The sequence below is a fragment of the Vipera ursinii genome (genome assembly GCF_947247035.1).
Source record: "Vipera ursinii genome assembly, chromosome: 1".
NCBI classification, from domain to species: Eukaryota; Metazoa; Chordata; class Lepidosauria; order Squamata; family Viperidae; genus Vipera; species Vipera ursinii.
In genome coordinates this window covers 171,874,724-171,889,002 of record NC_139512.1, presented here as the reverse complement: position 1 = coordinate 171,889,002, position 14,279 = coordinate 171,874,724, and positions in this window count along the sequence as shown.

The window sequence follows — 14,279 nt, the reverse complement described above, 5'->3', positions numbered from 1 at the left end:
AAGAGAAGATAACTAGTAAAACAGGAAAGAACCTATTTTTTTTCTAAAAGGTCACAAAAAGGGGGCTAGAACTCAAGCAACTGAGCACGTGCAATTAGTTGATTAATATTAACTGACACACCTTGCATAAATTATCACTTAATTTTAATGTACATGGGATGTATGACTTAGTATGTAGCAGGAAATATGTAGGAGGCGGTCAGAAAGAGTGTAACCTCATAGTACCTCAGCCAAGGGGGAAAGAGGAGGGATTTGCGGCCCGGGGCCAGGGATCTATAAAAATGGGAATATTTTGGGTTGAAACTTTGGAGAGAACCAAGCTTTGATAACTTCTCTCCCCGCTTATCGCAATAAACGAAACAAAAGACCTTCACTGTGTCTCGGCTGGTTATTGGTCAGGCGAGCTTGCTTCTGGTCACAAAGGAAAGTAGCCAGGAACACATAACATGATCTATTTTGATGTTGTTGGCCATCCAGAGTCTTTTGGAATATAAAATAATAATTTTAGTTTTTCATGATGTGATATCCTTGGATTGCATATTTGGGGAGCCCATGGTTTGTGTATGTGTGTGTGTGTGTGTGTGTGTGTGTGTGTGTGTGTGTGTTAAAACTGTTATAGTTGCTTTTACTCCAGGCTGTCATGTTTTATTGTCATTTTTAACTGTTTTAATGGTATATTTTGATACTCTTGGCCATTCAGAGTTGTTTGGAGTCTAAAATATTTTTCACATTTTTTATCATGTGATAAACTTGCATATTTTGATGCTTCTTATTGATAGGTATTCTATTCAGCTAACCAGAGTGGCAAAGAAACACTATGAATCAGTAGTCCCTTTGGCTTGGAAAGAATCCAAGAAGACTGGAAAGAAAAAAAAATTAGCTGAATGCCAGGATCTCTAGAAGATATTTTATTTTATTCCTTCTATAGGATTGCCAGATGTCTTTTTCTGTATTGTACTATATTTACAAGCAGTTCAGATCTTATAAGAATGCTACTCATTCTGAAATAGAATCTATGGATGCTTTACAACTTCTCACTGTTTGATGAGCAGAAGAATAAATGTATGTTAGCATTCTGTGATTCACTGTGTGGAATTTCAAAACAAAAAAGAGAGGTGGAAGGAGAAAAAAAATGTTCTGCTCTAAGGAACCATCAAGCGAAAAGTGAATCAGAAAGAGAAAAAAAAGAAATTCTAATTGTCCGACATCTATATTTGGGAATCTATGTTTTGTGTGACTATATTCAGCATCAAAAAGACCAAAATTACATCTGAATATACATGAAAATAGGGATGCGGTGGCTCAGTGGGTTAGGACACTGAGCTTGTCGATCAGAAGGTCGGCAGTTTGGCGGGTCGAATCCGAATGCCGCATAACAGAGTGAGCGCCTGTTAGTCATCCCAGCTTCTGCCAACCTAGCAGTTCGAAAGCACGTAAAAATGCAAGTAGAAAAATAGGGACCACTACGGTGGGAAGGTAACAGCGTTCTGTTCGCCTTTGGCGTCTAGTCATGCCGGCCACATGACCACGGAGACGTCCTCAGACAAGTGCTGGCTCTTCGGCTTCTAAACGGAGATGAGCACTGGCCCCTAGAGTCGGAAACGACTAGTACGCGTGTGCTGGGGAACCTTTACCTTTACATTTATACATGAAAATGCTGTATTAAATTTCCTGTTGCCCCCTCTAGCACTCTTGTAACCTCTACCCTTCCTGTTTGTGTCTACCTACCTCATACGAAAACCCACAAAAGAAAACTAAAACAATAATTTACCCGATAGATAGACAGACAGAGAAAATTCAATGTAAACACATCTACATTATATATTGGATTTGCATTACATCTGTTCATGGGCAACCATTTCTATTAAAGCTGTGGTAGCTGCCAGGCAAAATCATCTGTTCATGAAAGCATGAAACAAGATAAAAACTAGCAATTTCCTATGACAGGAGGTACAATTTTTTCTAGCCTGAAGGCCACACAAACTTTGAATGACATGCAGAGATTCATGTTCCAAGAGGCAGTTGACACGAACCCAAATAAATATTTTATTTCATGTATATTTAATATTTTAATTAAAATTATTTATTGACCTTGTTTATTTATTTATCCGTCAGATTTAGACAATTCCATCTCACCCAAAGACATTCTCAGTAGTATGTAATGATACCAGGTATTAAAACATTTTACAAATTCTTTATTACCAGGTTTTTGGTTTTTTTTTTAAACAAACTTCATTTTCAACAGCTATGCTTTAACAGAGATTATTTTTAAAAATCATGTAATGTCTGGGAAATTCCAAAGGGAAATTTTGATTGAAATTATTTCTGCTGGATATCCAGCAGACATTCAGCCATAACAAAATAAAAAAGCAATAAAATTGCTGTTGTCTTATGTAACAATATCCTATCATTTTAATCCGTTAAAATAGTAATGTGATTGATTTTATGCAATACATTGTGATTTCCATGTTGAGCATCTTATTTCTCACTCTATTTTTTTTGCATGTAGTAATACCGTATTTTCTGGCGTATAGGATGACTTTTTAACCCATGAAAATCTTCTCAAAAGTTGGGGTGTCGTCTTATACGCCTGGTCGTCTTATACGCTGAAAAAAAAACAAATCAGTCAAGCGTCCCCGTTCTTGCAAAGCCGGGCAGCCCCGCGCAACCAAGCTATCTCCGGCACGGCTCCAGGACACGGCTGGGTGGGAGCGTCGGGCGGCTCTCCCCACGCGAAGGCGGCGCTGCCCATTGGCTATTGGCCCGAGGGGAGGGCCTCGCACCCGCCGGACTCACCTGTCACCAGCACCGCTCTCCTTCCCGTGGGGAAGTGCTTCCGCCAGGCGGTGCTGGCCGAAACGAGCCAGCAGGCAGCTGCCGTGAGCGCGGTGCTGAGGGGCAGCGGCAGGACGGCCTGGCCCAGCGCCTGCAGGACGGCCAGCAGCCCCACGCGCAGCAGCCGCCGCCGGCTCAGCAACAGGTCCGAGCGCAGGAGCCGCACCACCAGGCTGCCCAGGAAAAGCAGCCACACCGAGAGGCTGCACGCCCAGTCCAGCTCCATGAGGGGCAGGGCAGGAAGCCGGCCGGGAAGAGGGACCGGGAGCCTGGGCCGAGCGTGCCTCGGCCGACAGTGAGAGGGAAGCGGCACATGAGTTTTAAAAAAGAGGCTGCGGGCGGAGCTGCCCCGCCCTGTGCCCAATGGGAGAAGTTCAACTTCAAGGCCTGAGGGGGGAAGCAGGAGGGGCGCCAGCTGTGGCGGGGTGGCGGCTGCCCTCTGGCGCTGCCTGCCGCCCGGGAAACGCTGCGCCTCGGGGGCCGGCAGAAGCGTGGGAGCAGCGGGAGGGCCGGCGGGGCCAGTCGGGCCTTCGCCTCCTCTGCGACAGACAGGGAGGGCAGGGCATGTAAGTATTTTCCGGCGTATAAGACGAAAAACCTTGAAAATCTTCTTAAAAGTCGGGGGTTGTCTTATACGCTGGGTCGTCTTATACGCCAGAAAATACGGTACATACAGTAAAGGCTAAATTATCAGTAACTGTTCTTCCCAGATATATTGCCTCCTAATTCCTCTTTGGAGACATATAATGACTTCCTTGCTGCTTACAATGGTTTTTAACCTAATACAAAAACAAACAAACAAACAAACAAAACTGCAAGGAGCTGTTCTGTACCAGCCTGCTACCGGCCCTGCAGAAAAGGCAGGGACAACCCCTTTACAAACGGCAAGAGGCTGGAATTACGCCTGCCAAATTTATAGCTACAAAAACAAACAAGACACGAACCAAGAAACAGGAGCTTTAAGAAACACAAACTATCCAAGCGGTTGCCTTCAGCAAACCAGCCCACCCCACACATTCCCCTTATATAGAGTTCAGGGCATGGCTTCTCTCTGCCTCCTTCCGAGAAGCCCCATTGCCTTCCTCTGTTTACTCCTAATTGACTGCCTCCTGCGTCGGGCGTCCTTGAACAGGGCCAGCTGTGGGTCATCTTCATCCACGCTGTCAGGCTCACACAGCTGGGTCTCCGTGGTGACCAAGTGGCAGGGGCCTGGCTGAGGGCTTTCATCAGCAAGATCTTCAACCCCCTCAGCAAGGTCTTCAACACCCCCCTCCTCCTCCTCTGAGTCGTCTGACCCAACTGCCGAACCCACAGGCTGACCCTGAATCACAACAGGAGCCCTTGAACAACCTTATACAGCAGGGGTGTAAAACTCAATTTCATTGAGGGCCACATCAGCCTTACAGTTGCCCTCAAGGGGCTGGGTGGGTGTGGCCTGGGTGGGCGTGGCCTACTGGGTGGGCATGGCTAGAGTGTGTATGGCCTACTGGGTGGGTGTGGCCAGCTCTACATCGTTCGCATCAAGGGTGCCTATGGGGGCCTGGGCAGGAGTGGGACAGATCTGAGGGTCTCTGGCAGAAGGAGGGTCACTGGGCCAGGGCCAAGGCAGTGGGGGCCGTTCCCTCACTGTTTCCAGGATGGCTTCGCGGGCCACATGAAACCACTTCGCGGGCTGGATCCGGCCCCCAGGCCTTGTGTTTGACATATCTGTTATACAGTAATTCTAAATTGACAAATTCTCTCTCCCAGCTAATGGTGGGAAAGAAATGTGTTTAGATCATCAAAACAATCAGTTAAAAGCTAATTCCAGTCTATTTACAAAGCTTAAACGATACCTCAAGGTCTCCAATCTTGGCAGCTTTGGCCTATCTTAATTTATCATCAGGGCAAAAATGTGGATGAAATGTGGCTCAAAAAGGGCAACATGCAAACAGGAAGAAGCAGAAGGAAAACTCAATTCCTCAATCTTCTAAAGCCAATGCCGCAATAGAAGAAAGAGGGCAAATATTGTTATTATTCAGTCAGCTTCTTTTGACCTGTTTGTGTTTGGAAATCTTTTTTTTTAATGGACAGCTGAAGTAGAAATTGGGAGAAGGATATTTGTGGACAAAGGCATGGCACTGAAACTGCAAACCTGAACAAAATCCTAATACTAAAATTTCCTCTCCAATGGTCAAAAAACACATTCAACTTAGACACATGCCATCTTCCCTCCTCAGGCAAAAAATGGGAATGTGTTGTCTAGTCTCCATAAAAAATTATACTTTTCTAAAGAAAAGAAACAACAGAGGATATTTAATGCATGCATTCCAGTTTGAAGCAAGGCACGGTAATTTAGATTATATAAAGGGAGAATATTTAAAGTATCACTTCTAGTTTTGCAGTTCTTTGATCTCAACCCTATCTCTTGAAATCATTCCATTACCAATAGCAGACACATCAAACTATTATTCTGATGAAAATAAGAAGTTTTGATGCAATGAATTACACACACACACACACATACACACACACACACAAAGTGTGTGTTTATGTCTGTACCCATTCTTGGGAATGCAATGGAACAATAGATAAGTGAATTGATGAGATAGGACCTATCACACTAGCTAATAAAAACTATATACCGTAATTATTTAGATCAAAATCTGATATTACAGATGTAGACTGTCCACTCCCCACTGCCTCTCTTTTACTTCTCACATGGCCCTTTAGAACATGACCAGGGCTTTTTTTCTCATAGAACACTCAGAACGGAGTTCTGGCACCTTTTATTTAAAATGGATTTTTTCAACTTTTGCACAAGCTGTGCTACTACCTCTATTGGCTTTCAAAAGCCAATAGGAATTGCTGCTGAGCGTGCCAAAAGACCCGGCCGGTAAACATTGCACATGCAAGTTGTCTGCAATGAAGGCGAGTTGGCAGGAACCCCTCCCTGCTGCCCAACTACACCATCTCCTAGTTGTAAGTAAGAGAGGACCAGGAGTGGGAGGTGGGGAGCAGCACTTAATTCTGCCCTGCCAAAAAAGCAGAGTCCATGTGCACTCCTGTCTCGTGCTCACCCGTGTCAGCCAGGGTCTCCATGCTGTGCTGCTGCATGGAAAGCCTGGCACCAAAGAATGGGAAACATGTGCATGCCTGCCTCAAGATCACTTCATGTCAGCCAGGCTGACCACAAGTCAGAAGGAAAAAATGCAGTGGCAAAGAAACCCCCTCCTCAAATAACTCGCATTTGTCAAGTCCACCCTGTCCTCTGCAAGATCCTTGGCCCAAGGGGGAGGCGAGCCCTGGCAGACACAATTTCCCTCTCCACCTCTTTTTAATGGTAGTCTTGAAGATACCTGGAGGAGACAGGAGCGGCAACGCCAGGGTGCTGTGGGAGCCACGGGTCCCGGTCTACACGGCAGGGCTGCATGGGGTGGGCGGCAGGGCAAAGGCGGTGCTGGCAGGGTGGCTGTGGGCAATGGGCATGGAGGTGGGACTCATAGAGCGCAGCAGGCAGCTGACCTTCCATGGGCTGGGCCAGCTGGTGGCCTACCTGATGCTGGACCTGCAGCACCACCGCCTTGCCTTGTGCACCTACATGGCCGCCCTGGAGCACCTGGCCTGCAATGCCTGCCTTGGCCTGCCTGCTGCTCACACTCTCCTACCACCCGGCACTGGCATCTTGCTTGGCGACTGCAAGCTCTGCACCATTGGTGTGTATTGTGGCTGGTACTGTGGGAGCCGCGGGGCCCACTCTACACGGCGGGGCTGCACGGGGTGGGTGGAAGCGGTGGTGGCAGGGCAGCTGCGGGTGCTGGGCACAGAGGTGGTGCGCATGGGGTGCAGCAGGTGGCTGACCTTTCACAGGCCAGGCCAGCTGGTGGGCTACCTGGTGCTGGACCTGCGCTGCTGCCTCCTCACCCTGTACGCCTATGTGGCCGCCCTGGAGCACCTGGCCCACAATGCCTGCTGCCACCTTGGCCTGCTTGCCACCCTCACCCTCCCGCTGCCCTGCACTGGCATCTGGCTCAGTGACTGCAAGCTCTGCGCCATCAGTGTGCATTGTGGGAGACACATCACCTCACATGGATTGGCCCTGAACTGCTGCACTGACTTAACCTGGTTTGACCACATCGTCCCTTGGGCCCTGGAGGGGCTGGGGGTCACCTCCCTCAGGCAGGAACTGTGTCTCATGGCTACTATTTTAGTGGTTATCTGGATTCTTGCAGATTTTGTACATCTATCTGATGTGGTAAACTTAAGCATTACTTCATAAATTACTTAAGGATATGCAACTATATTTTCTCATATTTATCTAATGTTACTTTTGCATCTACTTTTTTCAAACCATTTTCTTTCTGTCATTAATTCCCCAAGAATAAGAAATGTAAATTGTAAGCTCCTCATAGCACAGTTCTATATCATTGTTAAAATACAATGGGCAATTATGGACATATTCATTCATATTCATAAATAGATTGAATTGTAACACTTTCCCTCTCACCTAAGCCTGTTCTCTTGTGTGTATAATTTGAACATAGCCAGGCCATTTTTTATCAGCAGTTGTAAAGAAATAGAAACAAAATGTTTATCATGTATTAATAATTTCTTTGCAATTCATTATCTTGTCAGTAACATGACTCCATCAATTAAAAACATATATGTTGAAGGCAGCATATGCACTTGTATTAGACATCTATTATCTCCCACTGCTAGTCCTTCCAAAAGGAACCCAATATATGTCATACTATATATGCAAATGTTGTCTCCTCTATTAAAGTGCAACATCATTTTCCAAGTAGACAAAAAATAATATTCCATCTTTACTATACCCACCTGCAGTATATAAACATGGGGGAGCTATCCCACAATTTTTCACCCCTTTGGCAGCCTACTATGCTGTCTTCATGATAAATTTGATAAAACAGAACTTAGTGTTCTAAGATCATCATGAACTAAGTCTGATGAAAATAACTATTTTGGCAGGGATGAATTAATAACATGCATTTTGGGTTATAGGAGCATCTTATTCACTTGAACCAAAGTGATCATATCTTTAAAATGGTATGTACAAGCCATCAATAATGTGGTTGCTAATATAAGTAGGTCTGGCTTATGAGCTGTTTTATTTAAGGAAATGCTCACAATTAATTCTAGTTTATTTGGTGAATGCCTGAAAGATGCATTACTTCATCTAAGCCAAAAACAGATGAAAAAACTAAAGGCAATTATGAATTAAACTTGGCTCAAATCTCAAAGATTTGCCAGATGAAAATTGGACAAAACTTTGGAATTTACTATGAACATTTGTCTTAAATACAATAAATTAAATTTATGTTAAGCATTGAATATATAATTTTTAATTATATAAATAACTATACATATAAATAAATATATAAATAAAATTATATAAATAAAAGATTAACAAGATGAAAATTCCGGCACCTTTTAAAAAAATTTTTTAGGAAAAAAGCACTGGACATGACAATATTCGAGTACCACCAGTGGCTTAGCAAGGTGTCAAAAACTTAATGACAGATATCTTTCCAGGGTTTCTACAAGTCCATTTTTCAAGACAAAAATGACCAGTCCATAATTAGAGACGACTCCCAGCACCTTCGTTTGCATTCCCAGGAGATTAGCAGCCTATTTTCCCCATTTTAATCCTTAGAACCTCCACTCTTTCCCTGACAAAGGCCACCAAAAGCCACATCCAATGGAGCCCCTCTGTCCCCCAAACAAACAAAGGTTTTCCTATCCCTCCTCAGCCTGATATCTAGGAACGAGGAAGCCCTCCCATTTGAAGCTTTCTAAACTTCCTTCATCTAGATTTGGAAAATAAAGTGTGGCTGCCTTAAATATTTACCCCAAACTAATCCAAATTCCAGAAATGTGGTTTTACAGCTGATCAGCTGCAGCTGTGCACGCCAATCCTGGGCTCCTGCCCAGCAAATTCGCTTGCTAACTTAGCAGAAGTGCCAAGTGCCGGGCTCCAGCTGATCGTCGCTTCTGGGTGGCTCAGCAGAAGTACGCATCAGCTGTAGCTGTGCGTGCAGATCCTGGACTCCTACCCAGCTTACTTGCTCGCGCTTCGCCGGAAAACACACCGCTCACCATATAGGCTGCTTGCTAACTCACCCTTCGCCCCAAAACAGGTGCTTGCTAAACAGGCCGCTTGCTAACTCCCCCTTCCTCTGAAAACAGGCCGCTCGCTCTGTCTCTCCTCAATGCTTTGCTAAGAAAAGCCTCTTCTCTTCTCACTCTACCTGCTTTATACCTCTCCAGCCTCTTCCTCCTTTTCTCTTCTGGGTGCATTGGAAGCTCCAATTACCATGTCACCACGTCCACCAATCCTGGGGATTCTGCCAAGCTCTGCAGCTCCAGCTGATCTCCTCCAGGTCTGTGCAGTGCCGCTTTAGCTTGTTTCCTCCCCCGCTACACTTGGGTAGGGTCACATACCACCTGCCAGGTGCTAAAGTACCACTGGTGGTATGCGTACCACCGGTTGAAAAGCCCTGCTCTAGGGCAGCGGCTCCCAACCTTTTCTATATCCCGCACCCCTAGAATGCTTCTGACATATTCTCATACTCGTGTACAAAAGTTTGAAATAACAGCAACGAATTATGCATATACAGTATAATTTTTCAGTATCAGATAAAAATAAATATAGGATACTTCATTTAACAAACAAAAATCAAGACACGGAGGTATTGTCCTGATAAAAATATTTATAAAAATGACACCGGAATAACAATTTGCTGTAATTGGAATGAGTCAGCAATGTAATACATACATACATACAGACAGACAGACAGACAGACAGACAGATAGATAGATAGATACACACATACACACATAATCCTAAACCACAATTGAGTCCCAAATTTATGTTGCTAAATGAGAAATTTGTTAAGTGAGTTTTATCCAATTTTATGACCTTTCTTTCCATAGTTGTTAAGTGAATCATTGTAGTTGTTAAACTGGTTGTTAAGTGAATCTAATTTCCCCATTGACTTTGCTTGTCAGAAGGTCACAAAAGGTGATCATATGACCCCGGGAAGCTACAACCAAGTGTGTAAATTTTGATCATGTGACCAGGGGATCCTGCAATGATTGTCAGTGTGAAAAAGGTCATAAATCACTATTTTCAGTGCCTTTGTAACTTCAAAAAGTCACTAAATGAATTGTTATAGGTCAAGGACTACCTGTATATACATACATACTGTTTCTATGTGTATATATGCATATGCATATACATATACATAGATACATACACACATGCATACATATATACACCTATCTATCTATCTATCTATCTATCTATCTATCTATCTGTCTGTCTGTCTGTCTGTCTGTCTGTCTGTCTGTCTGTCTGTCTGTCTGTCTGTCTGTCTGTCTATCTATCTATCATCTGTCTACCTCTATCTGAATCATTTGTTAAAGACTGAAAAGATATCGTACAGAAGAAAAGTCAAAATCTCTTTTCTATTGTTCCAAGATTCAGGATCTAAAATAATGAATTCCAGTTGCAAGGAAATAAATACTGTTTGGATGTTAGTTTCACAGTGGAGCCAATTATCCAGAGATCTGATGGTCTCCCCTTGTGTGGATGTCTTCAAGTGATGACAGACCATCAACTGTCTGAGATGCTTTAATTTGGATTTCTACACTAATCAAGAGGTAGACTCACTGGGCTTCAACAGAAGCTTTCAATTCTATGATTTTATGAGGAATAAAAGTTAGGGAACAAAATATGGAGTGTCTCAAAATGGCCTAGTTGTGTTGCAGCTCTTGTTGCTGAATAAAATGTAAGAAACAAAGACATGAATGGAGAACTGTTTTTACAAATAGGTAATACCAATGTTATTACAACTAAAAAGGCAAGAATCTCTGTGAACTTTTTTTTAATGTAAGTTCTGTAGACATGGACAGGTAGGCACAGATTTCATATGAATGTCTATGGTTAGAAGGAGAAAGAGAAAGTTGAAGATTTTACTGGTTGTGTTTACCTGGGCAAATTTCTTTAAAGAAGCACTCTTTCCTTCTCCCCAATTTTATATCTACCTGTTCAACCACAAGACATAAATAAATGTACATGCACACAAATCAAAAAAATATTTACCTAAAGGTGTTGCTTCAGCTAGAATGTTATGTGGAGTTCCTCATATACAATAATGAGCTTATAGCCTTCTCCAAGAAACAAGTTTAAATATGCAGGTTCGCGCCTATTTAATTGCATGGATAAATACAACTTCCAAGTATGTTTCTGCACATTCTTTTGAGCTGCAAAAGTGCAACCATTTTCATTAGAACAAGACCAATTAAGCTTAATGAGGCATACTTCTGATTGGGAAAGAGATTAGAAATATTTAACTCCTGCCGACTGCCCGGAGGAGTCCCTGCAGTTTTCCTGTCAACATTTCAGAAATGGTTTGCCCTTGCCTGCTTCTCAGGGTGGGGAGAAAGAGAGAGTAACTAATCCATGGTCACTCAACTGGTTTTGTGACTAAGCTGGGTCTAGAACTCACAGTCTCCTATTTTCTAGCTTGATACCTTAACTACTTCACCAAATTGGTTCTCTCTATACAGTATATAATTTTTGAAATATAATGAATAGCATCCCTTTTCAATGGCTATTAAAACAGATTGTTGGGAATGCAGCTGTTTCTGGAGCATCATTGTTTTCCTGGATGTTGTAGACACAGCCTTCTTTATTTTACAACTCCCTCTTGCCCTGATCCATAAGAGGTTCTTGATATTGTTATTATGTTCATTTATAAATATATGCTAAGTATAAGGCTGCAGAGTAAAGCAGTTGTTCTTTAACATTGCATCAGAGCGTTCCTTGGAAACAACAAAAAGGCCAGATTTTTTCCCCAGCTAGTCTGTGCTGTCCCACTCACTCACAGGCACAAGTAATGGTGAGTTAGGGGGCATCAACTTCCCTCCACCCAGTGCGCTCCCACAGAGAGGGCCTCCTCAGGGTGCCACCGGTCAAAGAATGTCGACTGGTGGCCCCCAGGGGGAGGGCGTTCTCTGTGGGCGCGCCGGATTTATGGAACCATCTTCCGGTTGAGCTCTGGATGGCGCCTGACCTTCGCTCCTTCCGGCGCGACCTAAAGACCTACCTGTTCAAACAAGCCGGCCTGGCCTGATGGGTGATGGGTTTGGGTTTTATTGCTTTTTATGTATTTTAACTTATTGTTATAGTTCTTGGTCATCTTGTTTAATCTCTTTTAATTTTTGTATTCTTGTCTTTTAACATGTATTGCCCTGTTCACCGCCCTGAGTCCTTCGGGAGAAGGGCGGTATACAAATAAAATTATTATTATTATTATTATTATTATTATTATTATTATTATTATTATTATTATTATTATTATTATTATTATTATTTAATAATCCACAGCAATTTCCTTCACTGAAAACCCAAAATTGTCCCAATTAAGTCCAGCTGAAAGCAGACCAATGCTAGTCCACAGAACAATGGTCAGTGAGTCCACAAACCACTTGAAAGTTCCAAATCCAGACAAATCTACTAGGCAAAATTAAATGTGCAATACAAGAGGGTGCATGAGGCAGGAAAAGTCCAGAGTTCACAGGCCACTCCCAAGCTTGACTCCCAAGTCAACCCCAAGCTCAGTTCAACCCTTCCAGTCTCAAAATGTGGGAATATTACATCTGAGCTACAAAAATTCGTGTGACCACTATAGAGCAGCAAAGACATTTCTAAGACTGACTCTCTCCTGCCCTCTGGTGTTTACCTGGTTTTATTCCTTGTTGTTGTTAGTTGCGAAGTTGTGTCCGACCCATTGCGACCCTATGGACAATGTTCCTCCAGGCCTTCCTGTCCTCTACCATCTTCTGGAGTCCATCTAAGCTCATGCCTACTGCTTCAGTGACTCCATCCAGCCACCTCATTCTCTGTCATCCCCTTCTTCTATGGCCCTGGTTTTATTCCTACAGAATTCCAAAAGCTCTTGTCTTGGTGATTATTTTTAGAATTTGGGAAGGAAAGAAGGTACAACAGAAACCAAGCTGGATAGCTGAAGTAACATTATCATAGCTCCCATCCTTTATAAAACACAGGTTTTAAATGAAATGCAGCAGTTCAGAAACTCTCAAGAGCAGATGATACAATAACAGTAAATCAATCTGCATAGCATAATCAGAGCAGCAAAAGCTAAGAATCTTTGGAAGTTATAAAGCAGTTTATCAATGAATGTTTAATATAAGTCATGGTACTGCTGAGCCTCAGTGTGATAACTTGGTACTTTTTCCTTAAGAAAATGCCCAGGAAACTCTTATGATTTACTTGGTGTAGGAAGGAGATTGAGCTCCAAAATCTTTTTCCATTCTTCATTCTGCATAAAATAGAATGAGGGGAAAAAATGAGAAGAAAATTGTGTGTGTCTACTCTCAATATTTTCTCTGAATATATGCATTAAGTTGTACAACATATGTAAGAGTATCATAAAATTCACAGCCCCAACCCCTTTTGGTTAGTGGAGGCAAGAGAAAATATGGCTTAGGAAAGTGGATCATAACTGGTTTGTAATGTACAAAGGATATGAATTGAGGGGAAAATACTAAAGCAGACATGTCAAACTCACGACGTCATATGATGTCGTGCAATGTATCGGGACGGTTTTGCCATTGCTGGCAATGGGGTGGGTGGGGCTTCTGCATGACACATCTGGCCTGTGGGCCGGCAGTTTGACACCCCTGTACTAAAGAGATACCAGACAATTTCAATGTGATTTCAGACCAGTTCTTGAATTTTATTATAATCCCCATCACACCTAACTTGTTTCTACTTTGTACAAATAATTGTTGGATAATAACTAGGATCTCCTGCAAGGATGCTTAAGTGATAACTTGGTGTACTTTAACTAATTAAAACAATGTCTTATGTTTATGTGACATGCAGTAAAGAAGCAGCCATTATGGTTTGAGATGGCAAATGGAAATGAACATAGCAAAGAGAACATGGTATCCCAAATATGCTTTTTCATGAAGCAACTGAACTTTCTTTCTTTTTTTTTTTGAAGATGTTTCAGTTCTCATCCAGGAAGCTTCCTCAGTCTGTTTGAGAACATGGCATGTTCTTTTCCAAAAAAACACTCTAGAAGTTTTGCATTACAGCAAATCTGTATGTGGGCATAGCTTCCCCTCCAGGGGTTTCATATAGCTAAATGACAATTAAGCCAACTGGGTAGGACAGCACAATTTATTAGCACGAATACAGCTGATTTCCACCTCTTCCCAGGCAGGATAAAAAGAAGTTTCACAACTTTTATTACATAATGTTTGCACATCAATTAGTCAATCCAGTTCCACATAAAACAGTATGTGTTTGCTCATTAAAGAAGAAAAAGTTGGCTGGTATGGGAAATGAAAACAGTATGATTTAATTATAGCACTCTGGGATGCCAGTGTTAGCTATGTCAGACTTTAAAAGA